The sequence below is a fragment of the Ochotona princeps genome, chromosome 6, assembly GCF_030435755.1.
Source record: "Ochotona princeps isolate mOchPri1 chromosome 6, mOchPri1.hap1, whole genome shotgun sequence".
In the NCBI taxonomy this organism is placed as follows: Eukaryota; Metazoa; Chordata; class Mammalia; order Lagomorpha; family Ochotonidae; genus Ochotona; species Ochotona princeps.
This window is the reverse complement of record NC_080837.1, coordinates 61,196,091-61,217,022: the sequence shown is the minus strand read 5'-3', so window position 1 is coordinate 61,217,022 and position 20,932 is coordinate 61,196,091.

Below are 20,932 nucleotides of genomic sequence, written 5' to 3'. Positions count from 1 at the left end.
CCATCACTGGGGGTGACATGTGTCACATGGGGGGTGATTATAACATTCTCCGGGAGTGGGGTGATAAATTGCTGGTGGGGAGGGGGATGGCCTGAGCCAGGGGGCCAGCAGATCAGTGACAGAGACCTCTTAATCACTGATGTGTCCAGTATACAAGGGCTCCCATGCCTCAACAGCGTCGCCTGCAGAGCCTTTGGGTGCTAACATGTCGCCTGGCATGTCAATCATTTGAACTGTTTTTCCATGACATGCTCCATGGTCACCTTTCTCGTGAGCCTGCCAAAGTGTACCTCGGCAGGTTTATGGGACAGGGTGCATCTTTTCCTTTCCTTTTTATCTCTTTTAGGAGGTCATATGATAGTCATGTGAATGTATCTTCTTTAATTTTCTATGTTCAAATTCACATGACACAAACTCAACAGAAGGCAGACAATAGATGAGAACAGAAATATCTGATATCCTTGTAAATAGATCATATCCTATGCTAAAGAATAAAAGGTAATACCCACATAACATGTAGAAATAATTGTAATTATGAACTGAATACAAACTTTATTCAACCCAAGTTCTTCTGTCTGTGGCATGGCACTTCTCTAAACGGAGCTTCATCACTTTGAAACACAAGTCCTGGCACTGTGTCACCACAGCACTGGGATAACATTGGGTGCTGGCCCTTTGTGCCAGATTTAGAGCACAGGTGATTTTCACACCACATTTAATTAGTACCTCATTTTCCACAATCTAATTTTACTGGTATCATAGACTTCAGTGACAGTTCATGAAATTAAGATTTTTTTAAAATATATTTTAAATTGAAAGGCAGACTCATAGAAAGAAGGAGAAATAGTGAAAAAGAACTTCCATCCACTGGTTCACTCCTCAAATCTCCACAATGAATAGAGCTAAGCTGATCCGAAGCCAGGAGCCAGGAGCCTTCCTCTGCTGCTTTTCTAGGCCATAAGCAGGAAGATAGTAGGAAGTGGAGCAGCCAGGACACAAACTGGCGCACATATCAGATGCTGGTGCTGCACATGGAGAATCAGCCTATTGAGCCACTGTGCCAGCCTCACAGAACCAAGATATTAATACCCATTGATCTTCAGCCAGAGAGCCAGACTGTATTTTTAAATCTCAGATTACTATGTGACCATAAGTAAACATATTTTTTAAAGAGTTATTTTTGCTTGTTTGAAAGGTAGAATTATGAGATGGAGAGAGAACAAGAGATCTTCCATTACTGATTCACTCCCCCTATGGCAGCAGCAGTGGAGGCTGTGTCGGCCTGAAGGCATGAGCCAGGAGCTTCTTCCTGATCTTTGATGTGGTCTAGGGGCCCATCCTGCTCTGCCATCTCAGTCACATCAACAAGCAGCTGGAAAGGAAGAGGAGCACGTGGGACTTGGGACTTGAACTGACACTTATATGGGATGCTGACATTGCACCTTAACCCACTATAATAAAACCAACCCCCATAAATACATTTTTACATAATTTGTCTTACTCCAATATTCTAAAAAATGTTGATTTTGCGTCCCACGTTTTTGCATGTTACCAAGTGTAGCATTTTCCCTGTTTCTGCTATTCTTATAGAAAGTTCACCAGTTACTGACTTTCTCCATTTTCTCAAGAAAGGTTTCTATTAAAGGACTGTTAGATATTTATGGAAGAATAACTTCCAATTTTAAATTATTCTCATTAAATTAATACATAGTTAATACTAAGTTAATGTATCATCTGCTTCATAAAGTTGGAAGGGCTGAACAAATGATTCATTGTACTCTCATGTCTCAGTTCTATGGAGACCAATTTTGCTTTATATCATTCTACTAACAGGTATCAGGGGAAACAATGAAAAAGCAGAGATAGAGGAAGACAGATCTGAAACAGTGAGCAATGAAGTAAGAAGGTTAAGTTCTAATAAGAGAGCTACTGTTACAAAGTTGATCCTTTGGATATCAGGGGTTGCTCCATCAATCCATTACACTGACAGACTAAGGGGGTAGTGGAATAACAGGACAAACTACTGCAAGGATCTGCTGAGACCTGACAGTCATCAAAAAGCTACTCAATATGCTTTAATCTGACTGCAGGTTCCATAGAAGCCATAATGTATTATGATAGTTGATTTTATATGTCAACTTGACCGGGCCATGATGCTCAGAAATTTGCTCAGACATTATTCTTGATGTTTCTGTGAGGGTATTTTTATATAAAATGAAGAGGCAAATTGGAAGACTTTGAGCAATTCAGGGTGTCTTCCCCAGCAGATGTGATTAACCCAATCAGTAGAAGGCATGAACAGAGAAAAGGACTGAGCAAGGAAGGATCCTGCCACCAGGGAATCTGCAGCTGTGATATGCAACACCAGTTCCTCCTTGGATTTCTAAGCATCCATCCTACCCTGCTAAGTCTGGATTTTCTCGTTTCTGGAATAACCATGCTTACTAGTTCAGTCTGTCCCACATCCCATTTGGCTCCTGTACCTGTCAATGGGTATTAAAGCTTAGTTCCTTCTAACCAACTCAACTATCCAGCCCTCACAGATGTTGCTGAGTGCCTCTCTGTCTAGTCACCCCAGCCCCCATCCTAGTTTTCATGCCCGCCCACGGGAGTAGTGACCCAAGAGGGGGGAACCCACCACATCCCTCCCTGGTCTCTCTCAGTCCCAGTTTGTGCACTCTTTGGGTGATTCTGTGGTTTGACTTGACAGAATTAGCCCCCAGTGCCAGCTTCTGCCAGCTGCCTGTGGCTAAGCCCAAACAACCTTCACCCACTCCAATTTATGCTTGCACCGGCAGGAATAATCAGCCCAGCCTGGCTTTTCCCTGATCTAGTCCACATGCGGCGCACAGGTGTTATAGCCCTGCCCAGTCTGGTCTGTCCCTATCCCAGCCCACGCTATCCAGTGGGAGTAGCTGTCCGGCAAGGGGACCAGCCCCTCCATCCCCCTGCTGGCTCTGCCCTCTCCCTTCCTGGTTCTCAACCCCCTGGTTCATAACCATGAGGGCAATTTGGGAGCTGGACTAGTCTAGCTCTGTTCTGCCGCCATGGAGGCAGTACAAGTCAGGGTGGATTCCATTCTTGGGGCTGGGGACAGACTGAACCACTCAGCAGGGTGGCAGCTGCGGGGAGGCGTCTCTGCTAAGTGGGATCCACCTAGGGGCTCAAGCCAAAATCACCGTGTAAGGCAGTGGCTGAGTCCTTGGCTTCGGGGAGCGAGTGCACCAATTGGTGCCAGGCTCTGCCAGCTGGACACCCAGCGGCAAGCTCTGGGGTTTTTATGATTTGTAATAGCTGCTTAGGGACACTCATGAATCAGACCAACTTTAGTATAGGTGAAGCATGAATTCCTGGCGATTGCCAGTGATAGGCACATGCAACTTTGCGCTTGCACTTGCTGGTCTACTTTAGTCAGGGATGCTAGGCCACAGCGTCTAGGGTAGAGGCCAGGACAGGTGAGTGCCTGAGACAAGCTGAGTCAAAGCAGCCACTGTCAGGTGCGTGATTTGCAGCTAGGAGCAGGCCAAGTTGGGGAGCTGGGGGGACACCTTAACTGGGTTGAGGTTTCCACCAAGGGGCACGTGTGCTGGAATGGGGGCTGTGTTCTAACTAGGAAACAGTTGTAGTCTCCCGTGGCACTAATGTGGCTGGGATTGGATGCACCAGGCTGGGCCAGACCCCAACACCATCTGGTGTCCTGGGGAACCAGGGTAGATGTGGGACTGACTAGGCTGGGTCTCAACCCCCTACTGAGCCATGTGTGAGCTGTTCATGGGTATGGACGAGCCATGGCTGGGCTGAAACATCCAACAACAAGAACCAGAAGCCACTGTTCCTGCTAGGACAGAAGGTGAACTGAGAAGGGCTGGCTCATGGACCCCCTGGTATGCACAAAATAAGTGCAAGAAGTACGATAGGAAACAGCCCAGAATAGGCCATGGAAACTTTCCCACTGGCATACATTTGGCATGGGTGAGGGGTGGACCAGGCTGAACCGGTTCATGTCATCCACTGACAAACCCGAACACCAGAACAGAGTGTAGGTTGGGCCAGGTTTGGTCGCGACAAAAACCAGTGCACAATATGGAATGCCAGGGTGAGATTGCCTGTACTGGATTTGAATGCAGCACCCAACCAACACGCATGAGAACAAGGAAAGGAGATAATCATGCTTACTTACAAAAAATCAACTTTTGTCTAAACAGATTGTATAGCTTTGTTCTCCTGGAGAACCTTGACAAATACTCGGATCAATGTGTCATAGGTGTTTACCATTGAATATATAGTTGACCAAAAACATTCATTTGACTTCTAGGGCATTTTATCATACGATTTTTTAAAATGTATTTAAAGGACAGAAGAAATGATAGAGTGAAATCTACCACATTGCTAGTTCACTCCCAGATGACCACAACTATACCAGAGCTGAATCAGGCCAAAATCAGGAAATGGAAACTCCAACTGCATTTGTCACATACCCATAAATTTGAACTTTCTATCACCAAATGCCTCACAAGCCGAACATGAGCTAGTCACTGGAATCAGCAGTGAAGCGAGGGCTTCGGTTCGGGCACTCTAATATGTGATACAGCATTCCAAGTGATGTTTTAACCACTATGCTAAATGACAGTTCCTTTTTTCATATACTGATGAGGTATAGGTTAAGTTCCTGTTTAATTTTCTTGAATACTGCGAATAGCTTGAAAAGAAATAAAGAACAGGAATTGCCAGATAAAATCAGTAAAAATATACTGAAGAGTAGTGACCATCTAGGTCTATTTATGGCAGCTCGGGGAAGCTTGTTGTAGCATATACACTGTTCCAGAGACCTCTGAACAGGTTTTTACTGATCTTTGCATGCCTTGACAGAACACTGATCGGAAGAGAAAGCAGAAGAGAAAGGTGCAAACAGAGAGGCTTCAGAAGTGAAAGAAAACATTAACAGTCTTTCGCTGGGTGTCTAAATGATCATCCTACCTTGAAAAATTCGGATTTGTGGCCTCCGTAATTATAGGGGACAATTTGTGAAACCAAACTCGGGATTCTTATTTCTAAAATGAAACGCCTCCTGAATCGTTGTGTCCTTTTAGAATAGCTCTGTAGGTCTGTAAATACCTAAACAAATTAATGATTCTATTTCTAAACTGCTAGACCTGTTTCTGTAGTTTAAAAGAGATTTTGCAATGAAGATTTTACAAAGTGGAGGAAGATAGTTTAGTACATGAATCTGATTTGTTAATCAAATGTAAAATAACAAAATCGCTGGCTTGACTGAGGCAAAATGGATTATTATTATTATCATCAAATTAGTATCTGATTTCCGCAAAATGGAGAGAATGCTTTAGGTTGTGGTAAGGCCAAAGAGAGGGCGGGTTCACCAAAATCTGCACTCAAAGAGCAGCACAACCATCCTCTCAAAGGAGAAAGAACTGCAATCTGGTACGAGTTCAGATGCTTTAGAATCTATGACCACTTAACAGGCGAGAAAGATTGACAGAAACTGTAGCTTTAAATATGAGCACACTAATTCAGCACCTCCACAAGGATGACCAACGTAGATGTGCTTGCAGAAAACATCCTCAAAGAAATCCAAAAAGACCACACCGACTGACGTAGCAGTCATGTACCACTGGGACCATCACCACCACAATTCGAAAGCCTGGAGACATGGTTCAGTATTCAAGAGTCCTCCACGACTGGGTTTTGTATAGGAAAGTACGTTCCAATGAAACAAAAGAGTGGTATATTTTCATTTATTTCTCCATTATAATTATTTTTGCTACCATTTTTTAATCTTCATTGTTTTCATGTGTTCATAGCTCTCTGAAGAAGGCTACTAACTTTAGAGAGCTGTGATTTGGAAATTCAAGTGTGATTGCTGATTTGCAAGAAAGAAACTGCTAATGCTATATGAAAAAATATTTAAATGATTACTTTCAGAATACTTAAGAAATGTATTAATGAGATACTAATTTGACATTTTTTACCATCACTATAAGAATTCATTTAAGAAAATTAAGTGACTTTAATTCTACAAAATATAAAAATAAAATCATTAATATGCAATGGAATTTTAGATTATGATATATATTTTTATTTTAAATGGGCAATAGGCCAAATTAAGGCGAAAACTGTTCTCAAAATAATGCTGTGGCTAATAATTAAACATAAGGTTTAAAAGGTGGTCAAGCACAATGTTATTCACTGACACCATTGGCATTAATCATTTCTGACTTCAACCATCACAAGCACTCTATTGGCTATACCAGCTTGAAATACCACTCAGTAGGCATTTTTACTAAAACAAAAATATTTGCAAGGATTTAACTGAACATCTATGTACATACATATAAAATACTTTTTTTTACTTTCTTTTTTATGTGAAAGAAAATTACACAGAGAAGAGACACACACATACATTCAAGAAGGGAGAGAGAGAGAGAGAGAGAGAGAGAGAATGAATTTTCCCATCCACCAGATCATTTCCTAGATGGCAGTAACAACCTGAGCTGAGCTGAGCTGATGCGAAGCCAAATCTATTGAAATAACAGATTTAAATGTAAACAGTATGAATCCATTAACACAGTGTTCTGCAAAGAACAGAAAGTGTAGTATGAAAGGGAGACCTGGTTTCTTGCGATTGCAGTAGTCTAGGTGTTGCCTGTAATGGAATGCCATGCTGGGGTATTCTGTGTTAGTGAATTGTTACGTACACCGAGCATGGAAAACAGCCTTGCTCCTATTTAGACTTATACAACAGAAACTTAATTGTTCTTATTTTTAAATTTAATGTGGGTTTCAATTAAAATGGTTTAATGTTTTATTAAAATTTAACAATGAATATCTTGTGATTTGCAAGATACATGTTTTGTTTCTTCCCTTTAGGTAATGAGTATGGAAGTACTGACTACTGTCCCTGTAGAACACAGTAGTAACCTCAGTGGTCCTGACAGAACATCAGTTACGAATTCTTTTTTTACTTATTAAAAAAAATGATTAGCCTTTCTTTCTACAGATATAATAATTTCAATGATTGATAAGAAACTAATTTTGTGCTCTCTTTTTAATTCTGTGTTATCAAATTTTTTTAGTATAATAAATTATAGATTTATATTTGAGGTATGGAGATACAATACTCATTTTTTACCAGGATGTCCATGTTATGTGTGATTTGTCTTCTGCACAGAACCACAAATGAGTGACAAAACTCAAAAAGATAGGATGATATAAGCAATTTTAAAAAAATCATTTTAGGTCCTGGCGCAGTAGCATAGTGGCTAAAATCCTCATCTTGCAACCACCAGAATTCCATATAGGTGCCCATTCGTGTCCTGGCTGTTCCACTTCCCATCCAGCTGCCTGCTTGCAGCCTGGGAAAGCAGAAGAGGATGGTCCAAAGCCTAAAGGCCCTGCACCCGTGTAGGAGACCCAGAAGAAGCTCCAGTCTTGGTTTCAGATCAGATCGGATTGGTTCCAGTCATTGCGGCCACTTGGGGGATGAAGTTGAAGCCGGAGGATCTTTCTCTCTGACTCTCCTTCTTTCTGTAAATCTGCCTTTCCAATAAAAAAAAAAAAAACGTTTTAAAAAAATCACTTTAACTAGCTCAATCCAGTGAAAGCTAGTAATTACGAAGGTAATCAAATCTGCATTATTTTCATGTAAGAAAGATTAATTTAAATGAGAGTTGTTTGGGTGGTACAATCTGCTGATGAAATTTACCTGGTTGTGCAAGGTGAATCCATCCGGCAACACAGTGATAGTTATCTAAAAATTTTAGATGATAATTTTAACAAAATATGAAATTATTTCTTCAATTGATATACGAGTGAAGTCATTTTAAATATTTTCTTTAACCAAATGAGAGAACCAAGTAAATACAAGGAAATGCATCTGCAGAAAAGGAATATTAAGATGAATCTGAAGCTAGAGACATATGATTCTTTTATAGGAGGAAATCAGTCATTCACAACTCTGCCAGGCAGGATGGAATCCACCCAGAAAATAATGTACCAATAAGGAACAGCTATTTGATGTGACTAAGAAATATTCACAATTAACAGAACTGTGAAATATCTCCTATGAAATCAGAATTCAGAAACTGAAGAAGTCCACTCTAACAATGCTTGCTTTTCCATGGCGCAGGTATGTTTTTTCCTTGCCAGGGGAATCATAAACTATATGGTAATAAGGATATGTATTTGGCCTTGCAGTTAGAGACTCCAGCCAGATTTCCTACATTCCACCCTGGGGTGCCTGACCTTGAGTCTTAGCCATTCTAGTTTCAGCTTCCTGCTACTGCAGAACCTCGGAGGCAGCAGAGAATGGCTCCAAGTGACTGAGTTCCAGCTCCTGGCTTTGATCTCAACTATAGTCACTTCTATAGTGAGTATTTGGCAAATTACCAGCAGATGCGGAATGCCTCACTCTTCCCACTTTCAAATAAATAAATTTAATGATGATAATTTTATAGTGCTCTATTTCCACATTCTTCTTTTTCAGTGATCATTCATCTATACAAATATTTTTTTCTTGGAAACTTCTCAAAGTGTGAATTTTTAATAAAATAGGATTGCATCCAAAACCTTCATGAAGACAAACTGACAGTATCATTTCTATTTTTGAGCACTTAAATGTGTTAAAATTAAATGTAACTTTATTTTATGGATCTTGTAGATCATCTATACACTTAAAGAGAATTGTCTAATGCTTTAAATAGTCTGAGATTCTGAAAATATATCTGTAGGAAACGAAGACTATTATTCTCTACAGCACACAGAATTATCAAAGCTGAACAGCTTGGTGAATAACCTAAGTTCATAAAATGATCAAACATACAAATTATGTTCATTTTTGTATGCCTCAAGAAAGGTCAGAATGAAAAATCAGGGGAAGGAAAAACATGCCATACTAATTATATACTAGTTTAAGCCTGGTAGCATTTTTTCATCGCGGCAGTATCATCAAGATAATAAATAGCTATTTCACAGCTTAGAGATTACATGAATTTGAAATCTCAACCCACATGGTTGACTTCTGAAAACATTTTAAAACTAGCTATTATATACTACAGCTATATAATGAAAACATCATTTACATTCTTCTGTATGAAGTAATTCCTAAATACATATTTTCCTGTTTAGGATTATCATAATCTATAAAGCACCATGCTGAATCTCGGCACTATTCGAGTCTTGTCATCAAGATTTGTTTTTCTTAATTGTGTTGTTTTATAAGGGCATCTGGTAGAGCAACTCTGTGAAGTGTTAATAATAGTTTCATCTGTCTCCGAACAACTGACAAACAGAATGCACTGTATCCGGGTACCTTCCTCTAACCTCCCCGTCTCAGGCAGTGGGAGCAGTGATAGCACTCAGACACAGGGAAGACTGCATGTCCACGGGATTTCTCTGATTTGTCTTGAAGCTTTTGCAGGGAGGTCTATGTACTCGATTTCAAATGATACATATTTATATACTTGATTTTAAATGAAAACCAATCTGATCATATGCACTTACACTGAGACATGAGCATAGGGGAGTCGAATCTATTGAAAGACATGTATCATTTAAGACTGAGTGGCTGCTAACATAGATAAAAATCTCCAAGTGATGTTACTTCAATTTTTGATGATGGCTTGAGATCATGTTTTCTATTGTTGCGTTAATTCTCTTATTTAGTCAAAAGTTAATTTGCACCGTAAAATTTAAAAATTAGTGTATTCTTTTTTAAGAAGCATAAGTAGTAACAATTAGCTCAGAAAACAGCACGACTGTATTTCATACATATGATACACAGAATTTCTGATAGGGTTAGTTAAGTTAGTTTCTTTGTTCTCTTGCTTACTAGTCACATGTTTGATATGTCACCTATACATGCTTCCTTATGAATAAAGTAAAAATTCATATGGTTCTTGGAGAGGGGGATAGGAAATCCCAGAGCCAATGGAATTGTATCATAAAACAATAATAAATAGTAATAGTAAAATTATATGGTTCCTGTGAAGAGCAAATAATATATTATGACTGTCTTCAAAAATACTTAAAAACCGCCGGACACATAACAACAGATACTATATAATACAACACCTTGGATGAATTTAAATTAGCCAAACTTACAATCTCAGAGAGCTGAATGGTGGCTTCCAGAGGGTGGCAGGAGAAGTACACGAAGAGTTGCTAGTGAGATGATTAATTAATATGTTCCAGATGTATTCTAAGTATTTTACTGCCTATCAGCATCAATACTGTATTTTATACTTAAATATGCCTTCTTACTGCGCGCACACACACACATGCAATGCAAGCTAGATAGGAATAACCTTTTGCAGGTATTGAATAAGTTTACAGCACACATTGTAATCAGTTCTTGGGTTCATATTTACCTTCAAATAATCAATTTGTTTATAATCATTATGTGCACCTTTTTGTAAGTTAACCATACCTCAATGAAGTGTAATAAAATAAATTACAGAAACAGATAGCTGCAGAATAATAGATTCAAATAAATTGTGAAGGAACTAAAATATTTTGTAGTGCTCACCCGGTCCATGGGTCATGAAAGGTTGTATAGAAATGGTTATTTAGTGTACGTGTTAGGATTTGCAGATTATAAAATTTCTGTTGCAGCCATTCAAATATGCCACTACAGAGCAAGAACAATGAACGTTCTGCTAAATTTGTTTATGGACACAGACATTTGACTATCAGTGTGGTTTCAATTCCTGCAAAGCATTTTTTTATAATTATTAAGTTCTCACATACACCTTACTAGGTAGGACACAAAGATTAGTTACTCCTCACTAAGGTACTGAAGATTTCTCTGCACATTGCTCCTAAAACTGTTCTGCACCTCGATTATTAACATATGCCTTGTTAGCGTTATAAGCCTGTTTGGACTATCCTGAAATCCACCAAGTTCAGTAAAAATCATGCTTCAATACTATAAGCTGCTAAATATAAAAATGAAAATAGACACAAGACAGCTGAATAGTACCCTATAGCCATTTTAAGGTGTACAGCAGTCGGTTGTGTATAAACTAAAATTGAAATGTCAATAAAGTAGTCACAGGATGTGGTTAAGAGCTTGCATTTTCTAACATATTCCTTACTCAATACCATGTCAATTAACTCCATGGTGTTGTAAATTGTTGCTGATGGTGTGTTGTGGCTTTTCATTGGAGGGGATGATATTCTGCCAGCTCTACTTTCGGACCAAGGATGGTCTCCCAGTGAAACTGTTGAATGTATCTGGACAATAAGATGCTGGACTTTATGCATGGTACATGCCTGCAATGAAGGAATCATGACTGGATATGAACTGTACTACTGCAACAATGTGGAGGAATCCAATATGGGGGGAGGTGATGGGGAGGGGTTGGGGGAATCCCAGAGCCTATGAAACTGTGCCATAAAATGAAATAAAAAATTATTAAGTTCTTAAATTATTGCCATATAAAAAGGATTTGAAATATGTGAGTGTAAAAAACTCAGATGAATTGTGGGGGGTCCTGGTCATGCTCCTGTTTTCCTTCCTCCTTTCTGGTTAGAGTGGTTCCTATGTAACTTAATAGAAAATGGTGTGGAACTCTGCGGTATAATGCATCTGAGCTCATAAATGTGAAACATTAGCCAAACATTCAGAGCTTCATTAAATTATTATAAGAATACAGCTAAGACAACTCATACCTTATGTTAATTACAATAATATTTCATGTTTTCAAATTGCTTTATTAGCTCAATGAGAAAAAGCACAATCATATCTACCCTTGCCTTTCCATTATCTAAGAGAGAACATGATTTTTAACAAGTCAAAATTCCAATTAGTTAACTAAGTTAATAAATTCAGTAATGTATTCACTTCAAGTTAGACAGGCTTAATTTATTTTAGCCATATGCTTTTGACAGAATATGCTTGCCTTTTGCAAAATATAAGCAAATGTAAAGTGGGAATGTGTAGAGAAGGAAGTGGCATTCCCCCACGTGTGAGTTTTACTTTATCCATTGACACACATCTTTCACTGATTCCACATGAAGTCAGGTCTGTTCTCCTATTTTAGGAGACTAGATAATGCCTCTGATCTCAGAAATTTTTACTATTATTTTCTGAAAGACAAAAAGACAGTAGCAGGAATACAGAGATCTCTCATCTGCTGAATGCACACCCCAAATGCCCAAAAAAGTCCAGATCTAGGCCAGGCTAAAGGCAGGACAGGAGCTAGGAACCAGGAACACAATCAGGGACTCCAATGTAGGGAACAGAGACCTCATTACCTAAATAATTTTCTACTGCCCCTTTAGGTGCATATGATCAGGAAGGAGAACTTAGAAGTGGAGCTGAACTCAAACACTGTGGTGAGGATGTCCCAAGAGGTGTTACAAATGCAATGTCAATTTCCTTCCCCAATATTGCTTTTAATGTAAGACTTTTGGTAATGGTTTGGAATATTTACCATCAGAGATGAGCAATAGTTGTTTTTAAAATTTCTAATGAACTGTCTACGGAGTTTGTAATAATAAAGATCCTTAACCATTTTATCCTAATTCTAGATGTTAGCTCAAGCTTAAACTGTAACTATGAATTCTCTGTATGTCTTCACTTTCCACATTCTCTCAAATGCCTTTTACTGTTACATTCCAAATTGTTTTTTTCACCAGTATTGAGTTATTCTTTTGTGTCTCTGGATTGAAACTAGCACTGTTTCTTCCTGCAATTGAGTTATATTTAGAACAAAGATTTGGAAAGTACAGTTCTTAAAGAGGTCAAGGATTACATTAACTGGTATACAATTATGGCTGCTCTGAGAATTTAAAAACTGCAGTGGCCTAATTAAGATATTCCTTTCTCTATATCATAAAAACTGAGGTTGATTTTGTACTTCTTCTTTGAAAGAATAACCCTTGTTTGCCATTTTATTTCCTCTTTCTATTGGGTCTCCTTCTACATGTTCCAAGACGGGCCACCATTTGCTCATTTTTAATTTATAGAAGGGAGCAATGAGGATCTTCATAAATCACACCCTGTGCTATAGGTTTCTGTGCCATATACTGCTTATATTCTTTCTTATGCTCACAATGATCAATCATTGGAGTCGCTGCGGCACTGACTCTGGACAAATTTAAATAATTTAGGAATATTATTTCCTCTATCTCCAGCCAGTGAAACCCTATCAAAGTTAAGCTCTCCGTCTTCCTATCCATCAGGGAACAGACTGAGCTGATTGGAGTTGTGGTGTTTGGAATTCACCTTGTCTCATCTTAAGGGTCCCTCCTCTACTCTCCACTAGAAAGTAGGGGAAGGCTGGAAGTGAGCCCTCCACTCCCCATCATCTCCCTCCCAGGAACAAGACAGCGCAGGGGATTCATAACTGACTCTCATTACAGGCACTAGGCGGCTGTGGGCATGGCCTGGACGTGGCTGGACTTCCATTCAGGAGGCAGTGTGAATTCTTACACGCAGAATGAAAATTTCAACTTCAGATTCTGTCACATTTTCTCTGTCAAAAATAGATACTACATCATATGTAGCCCTTTAAGTTTATAGGATATAAATTACATAGAGAGAGACATGTTGGGGATGTAGTTCATCAGACTGAGGAGTCTGTGTGGGTATCTTCAGAATCAATGAAACTCCTCCCAAAACCCCCCACTGCAAAACATGTGCATAAAATAGGAAGGTTGGAAAAATTCAAAGAACTTGCTCAAAATGAAAATGTTCCCCACGCTTTTACTCACTAAAGCTGAGAGACAGGTGGTATTTCACAAGGTTAGTCTGTTTTTCCCCCAATAGTTAGAAATAATCCAGATTGCAATAATCTAGGAAAAAAAAACACAATAAATACTAAACATTTGAGAAGATGCTGTTTCCACATGAGAAGCAGGGAAATTGTCTTCAGAAACATCATTCATTTAGTACAAAAAGTTTAAGTCAGATTGCAATGTGTACTTCTGTGGACATAAATGTGTTGAATAAATATGCAATATTAAGTCAACAAAATATTTTAGGGATAAAAGTTCAGATTACACAATGGCATCTTAGTGATGCAACTTGGGGGATTCTTCTTATTTACCTGGATTAAACAAAAAAAAAGTGACACAGTACATGTAATTATTTTCCAGAAATTAAATTCCTGGCTTGCAAAAGATTCTCTCTGAAATTACATATTTAAAAATTCTGTGTTGGTATTTATTTTCATCTACTTCAAAGGTTGATTGTTGGGAGTAGGACAGAGATACAGGCAGAGAGAGAGAGAACAAAAGAGAGAGAAAATCTTTTATCTGAAATAAGCCTGCAATAACCAAAGCCCACAGGACTACATCTCTTTCTGGTTGTTCTATGTGAATGTCACGGACCTAGAGGCATGTCAGCCATCATAAGCTGTCTTCCAGTACACATTAGCAAAAACTAGGTTAAAAGTAGGGGAGTTGGTTCTCAAACTAACCACAAAATGCCCACAAAATCCTGTGTTGGCATCCCAAACTGCGTCTTAATCCACTGTACCACCATATTCACACTGAAGGTCTACATGTTCTTTTTTTCCCCACCAAGAGATGAAGCCCTGGTTCTGAAATTTTTGCTAAATTGAAAAGCTGCAACTTATTTTAATTCTTGACTTGTGTCCTATAGTCGATCTGATCATGATGGTGGTTGAACAAACATGTAAGGTGGCTACTAAGATACGCTTCTAAAACTTGGGAATGCATTCACAATTCTTTTACTTTTTTATTTAGATTAAGCATGCTACTTCAGCTTTGCCTGAGGTTATCAGATCATGAGAGGAGCTAAACTGTAGTTTTTTAAACACCATCACAGTCTTCAAAATAGAATTCATAGGGGAAATACATGTGGCATATTTTATCTCATCATCATGTCTTAGTATAACATGACAATAAAATAAGTAAACACTGACAGGTAATTGAATGTGTGTTTTGCAAGTTAGTCAACGTAACAGGGAATGGGCAGAGAATGGTCAGAGAGCAGAACAAACAAGAAAATGATGACCATTGAATATTATTCTAATGCATTAATTATAATCAGTGATGCTATTTAGAAACTTCATGTATTTTTTTCATAAAAGATGGACTATTTCCACCACGATACAGTTTTGTGGTTTGTGATGCCTGCTACTGCAAAGTTGAGGTAACCACCAAGGAGTGTTGTTATGCAGAAATTAATTTTATAAATTAAGTGCAAACTTAGTCCTCTATCATGAATGAGTCAGCAACCTCTTTTCAGGCTACATAAGTTTAAATAGACAGGTAATGCTACGAATGAATGATTATGAAGCCCACTCAATAATAAAATATTGAATAAAGACTCATGGGAATTTAGATATCATTTGAACTATATTAATTGGCCACACTGCCTTTAATGAAAGTATTCATATTGTATTTTATTCTTTGGCTAAATCTATAACATTAATTTTAGATGCTCATGTGACAGTAATTATTCCTTTATTTTTTGGAAACTAAGTCTATACAAGAACTGATGTACTCAAATTGATGAAGGTTAAAAAAAAAACGAAATAGGACAAACAAAACAGTCATGGCTGACAATGAATGATTTATATTTACAGCAAAAAACATGGACTGAAACAGTCTGTCATAACTATAAAATAGGACCCTTCCATTCCCTGAGATAATGAATTGAAAAAGTTATTGAGGCATATCGCCCTGGATTCTCATGTAAACTCTTATCCAAGAAATCTGTCTACAAAGCTAGCTGGACTTATCTTTAAGAACTTCTCACTGTTGAACTTAATTCTACGGGAATCAGAACAATCCCAGGCACAGGCAAATATGTGCACCGGATTTTCAGCAGTGTAAAATCCATGCTTTATCCACGAAGCTAGGTCTGTCCACTAGTTGAAACTTGAGAATCAAACTTTTAAATGTAAACATTTAAGTTACAAAAAACAACAATCAGCTTATATTACCAAGCTACATGATTGCCATTTGATAAGTCTTCAAAACAAAGAAAGTCATGTGTAAACAAAGACACCAATAGCTGGCTATCTTAGGTATGATATGTCTGTTTTCATAAAATAATGAGTAAATGAGAAATTGTTTCATGTTTACAAACAAGGAAAAACCCCTGGTATCAAGAGACAAAGCAAAACTGTCAGCTGAGATGCAGTGCAGAAGAATTTAGGTCTATTCATGTTTTTATTGTTTTTCATGTTAAAATGATATCTTTTACATAAAATAGGGCTAAAGTAGAAATCAGAACATAGAGTTCCTGCTGCCACAATAGAGCTGAAGGACATACGGGAAGAAACCCGTGTGGGTGCGATGCAAATATACACTAATTGAAAAATAGATAACAGCTGAGCTTTCCAGAACTACGCTGAGTAGGACATGCAAAAAGGGCCACAGAATACCTTACCAGGCCAAGACCAAGAGGCCAGTAAGACGTGAATTAACAATCAGCATGGCTGAACAACACATTTTTGGATGAAAAGGCCATTCCTGCTTTATCGTTGTGCCTGCAGCACAAATTCTGCTGGGATTCCAGGCTTTAGGAAATACACATCCATAAAAACAACAGCAGGACATTTAGCTAATCATAATATGAAAAAACTGAGGGTTAGACATCTGACACTCAGAGATCAGAGTGCCATAGAAAGGACAAATGGATGTTACCAGCCAGCAGGCTACATCTAAATAATGTTTCTTGTTTTTTGTAATGTTGTAATAAATACGAAAACTCCTGGTAAATAAGCCAAGGCAAATAAAAGGCACAACATCTGAGAAAAATTAAAGAATGAATGATCTTCTTGAAACAAAGATTACACATTCTATAACTCTTTTGACTTCTGTGTAAAATGCATTATAACATGCTCAAGATTAGCCAAGTTGCCCAGAGCCCTTCTTCAGTCTGCAATGTGAAGCAATTTCATACCACACTTGGAATTTTTAAGTAGAAATTACTCTTCTGCCATGTTAATATTAAAGCAGAAGGAAAAATGCTAAGGTAGAAAGTTGGTCACTTTCATAAACAGCCAAATTGCTTGTTCTTAAGGAGATAGATATGCCTAAAAATCTTCATCATCACTCTCCTTTTTCACAGATAGCTTAGCTTGATAAGGATAAATATTTAAGAAAATCAGAGTTAAACAGAAATGTGTAACAGAGATTTTTAAAAATTTGACTTAAAATCTTTTTTACTTTTAAATCAATGTACCATCTTCTGCTGCCTTCCCAGTTGTTTCAGCAGGGAGATAAACTGGAAGTGGAGCCATTGGACTCCAACTGGGACCCATATGGGATGTAGGCGCTGCATATGGTGGTTTTACTGGCCCTGCCACAGCCACAATGCTGATTCAGGAATACTACCTTTAAAACCTACCTAGAACATTAGAAAAGAGACATAAGGTTTTCTTTAAGAAAAACCACATTCTTCGATTTCTAAATTACCTATTGAAAGTCCACTAAGCACATGTAGACAAAGCATAGGTGTGATTATACTAACTTTATCTTCACCCCCCATTTTTATCCCCCATCTTTACAACTTAGTTTTACATTTATATTGCTTATATAACCTCAAACTCTTACATCATCTTATTTGATGAACATGTTTAATTAGCTTGTCTAAAGTTTATCATGTGAATCCATGCTTCTCATTACTGCAGATTCATATTTGGAATTTTCTTTCTTCATTTATTTCTTTAGTTGTTAATGGAAATTTGATTCTTAAGAACATTGATATGTGTGCTCATATTTGTGCTTGTTTCATGTTTTCATGCTTAAAACTTGGCCAGCGACCGTGTCCTCAGAACACAACCACACATACACAGAATTCTATAAGCACTGTTCCTTAAACTTGATTATTGATTACTGTTATAGAGAGTGTCATGGTACTCTGGCTAAAGATGTTTTTTTTTTTTACCTGACAAAAGGGCTGAGTTTCAAAAATCATTATTTCTGATAAACTACAACTTAAAAGTCTTAAATGTTTCTTTCTTAAATTTCCCTAGTGTTACGTTTGGCTTTTAAATTGAAATATCTCTCATTATTTTTGAGACATAAGAAGTATGTACACATATGGGTACCATGCCATGTTTTGACACAGCATATGAAGTTCTACAAAGTAGAAATCCAGAAGAGCGTGCCCATTTCCCTGATCATTTCTTTATGGTAAAATTATTCCAACTTCTTTCTTCTTTCTTGTTTTAAGATGCACAGTTCATTTCTTGCTGTCTTTTTTTTATGTTTATAGAATCAAGGTTTTTTTCCCTGACAAATATTTGAGTATTTTTTAATTTCCAAATTTTGCATCTCCCTGGGTACTATTCATATTATATTTAGTCATCTTTGCTCATCATATACAGTACCTTTTCTATTTTACTGTGATTGTTTTAAAAAATTCACATATATCAATTGTTTTTTTGAAAACACATCCATTATGTTTTGTGCTGTTGATAATTTATTGCTTCTTTTAAAGCTTCATTGTTTTCACATTTTTCCATGTTCTGAGTCTTTTTTTTTCCATTCCATTATGCTGACTTATGAATTTATCTTGAGGTATTTATTATATTTGCTCCATTTGTCAAATTGAGTAATTTCATAAAGTTAGCATCGTGGAGAAATTTTGTTTGCTTGAGTTAGGCTCTCTTGTACAGTGGGTTACTTTTCTTTTCCTTTTTAAAATTTTATTTTTTAAATGTTTAGTGGATTTATTTGATAAAGATGGAGATCCTTCATCTGCCGCTTTGCTCCCCAAGTGTCCTCAAGAGCTGGGGCTGGACCAGAGCAAAGCAGGAGCCAAGACCCACATCAGCAGGTCCCTCGTGGGTAACAAGGACTCCAGTATAGCAGTCACCTCCTCTATTCCCTCTCAGGGTGTTGAGTGGCAGGAAGCTGGCTCACAGACGGGGTAGGACTCAAAGCCAGGCACTCAGATAGGGGATGCAGGCATCCCGAAAGGTGGCATGACCTGCTGTCACAGGACCTCAACACACTTTCTCTTTTAAATTAGTTTTAATGGCTATTTCCATAGGTTAATATGTTTGTCATTTTTTTTTTTTAATTTTAATTATTCTCATTCTTAAAATACTGTGTCTAGATATTTCATTTGCCTAGAGCTTTGAGAATGACTTACTGATCTCCTTTTGGAAGAAATATCTGGTTCCCCTTTCATCAAGATTCACAGTTTCTATTCATATGTACTTAAACCCAGGAGAATCAAAAGAAAGCTTTGAAGGCTTAAGTTCAACCCACAGCTGTTCTGTATGGTTTCCATATGATTAAAATGTGAGTTTCATTCCCAAGTGAGATAGTCTTTAGTTGCCGGCTGCATCAGCAATTATCAGGGCCTCTAGGTACCACATGTGCGTAGAGAAGTCAGTGCTTTGATTAACTACCAGGATTCACTTGTTTCTTCAGAGCAGCAGCCATCTCCATCATCAGGTGAAACCCATATGACTTCATGTTTACAAATCTTTGATTTTCACATCATCTTCAGGAAAATTCCAATCTTGACTCGCTATCCTGGCCTGATGTGCCGGGATCCCATATGGGCTCCGGTTCTAATCCCAGCAGCTCCACTTCCCATCCAGCTCCCAGCTTGTGGCCTGGGAAAGCAGTAGAGAACTGCCCAAAGCCTTGGGACCCTGCACCTGCGTGGGAGACCAGGAAAGAAGTTCCTGACTCCTGGCTTCGGATCGGCAAAGCACCGGCCATTGCAGCTACTTGGGGAGTGAATCATCAGACGTCAGATTTTCTTCTGTGTCTCTCCTGCTCTCTGTATATCTGCCTTTCCAATAAAAAAAAAATACATCTTTTAAAAAAATTATTTCTATTCCATAAATATCTAGGAGATGACATTTTGTTACAGATGCACAAAACATTCAGTCAAAACTGGTAACAGAGAAGTTGTCTGTTGCTATGATATATACCTCAAAATTGTGCCAGTGGCTTTGGAATCAGTAAATTGTAGAAGCTGGAGTAGTTTTGAAGTAAATGGGAAAAGTTTGCATCACTGTGAGTGGAGCATTAAAGGGTAATTTTGACGAGGGCTAAAGGAAGCGGAATGTTGTAGATAAGTCCAAATCTTATGTCGGCAGAAAAAGGATGGAAACAGCGGATTGGATTAGGTCTTAGGCAGATGACACCTATCTTACTAAATACTGCAGGAGTGGTCATCTACAGTGTATAGATATTTTTCAATTTCAATTCTGTTTTAATGAAATGAAAAGGAATAATATATTTAAAACTCAATTATTACTGCTAGATATAAAGCAAGATTTTAATTTGATTTCATTAAATTAAAAGGTTTGCTTTATGTTTCTAACTGTTTAAAATTAGCTTTTGACATTCAGTATTGTTCCTAAATGCCATTCTAGATAGTCAATGATAGTTCCTTCCTGTCTCCCTCCTTTCCTCTCTCCCTACTTTGCTCCCTCCAGGTCCCTGTCTCATTGTCTTAGTTTTTGAGACAGAATCTTAAATGTATGCTAAAAAGGCTTAATGTCTCATTAAACAAGAAATGCAACAAGCAAAAACCAATAAGACCCTCATAATGTAGACTTGGGAAGGTAGCGGACTGATGATCCAAGTGATTGGATTCCTGCCACTTAGGAGAGCTAGATTTTGTTCCTGGCTCCCAGCTTCTGCCCCTGCCAGGAACCTTTGCAGGCACCTGGAAGAGAGACAGTGGATGACACGTCTCTATCCATCTCTTCTGTCTCTCTGTTTCGCTTCCCATTCTGACTTAACTCAGACTTCCTCAACTACAGGCAGCCTCTATGAAATCCTACCTATCTCATCTGTTCTATAGTACATATTTTTTGGCTGAAATAATCCTACAGGCATATATTTCAAAGCTGATGCACAAGGTGTGCATTGTCCGTGATACACAACGGTGAGAAGGACCTTGACAAGGCTTTACCACGATGCTGTTTCTCCAGACATATCCTTGCCTTTCCCTGTCCTTCCA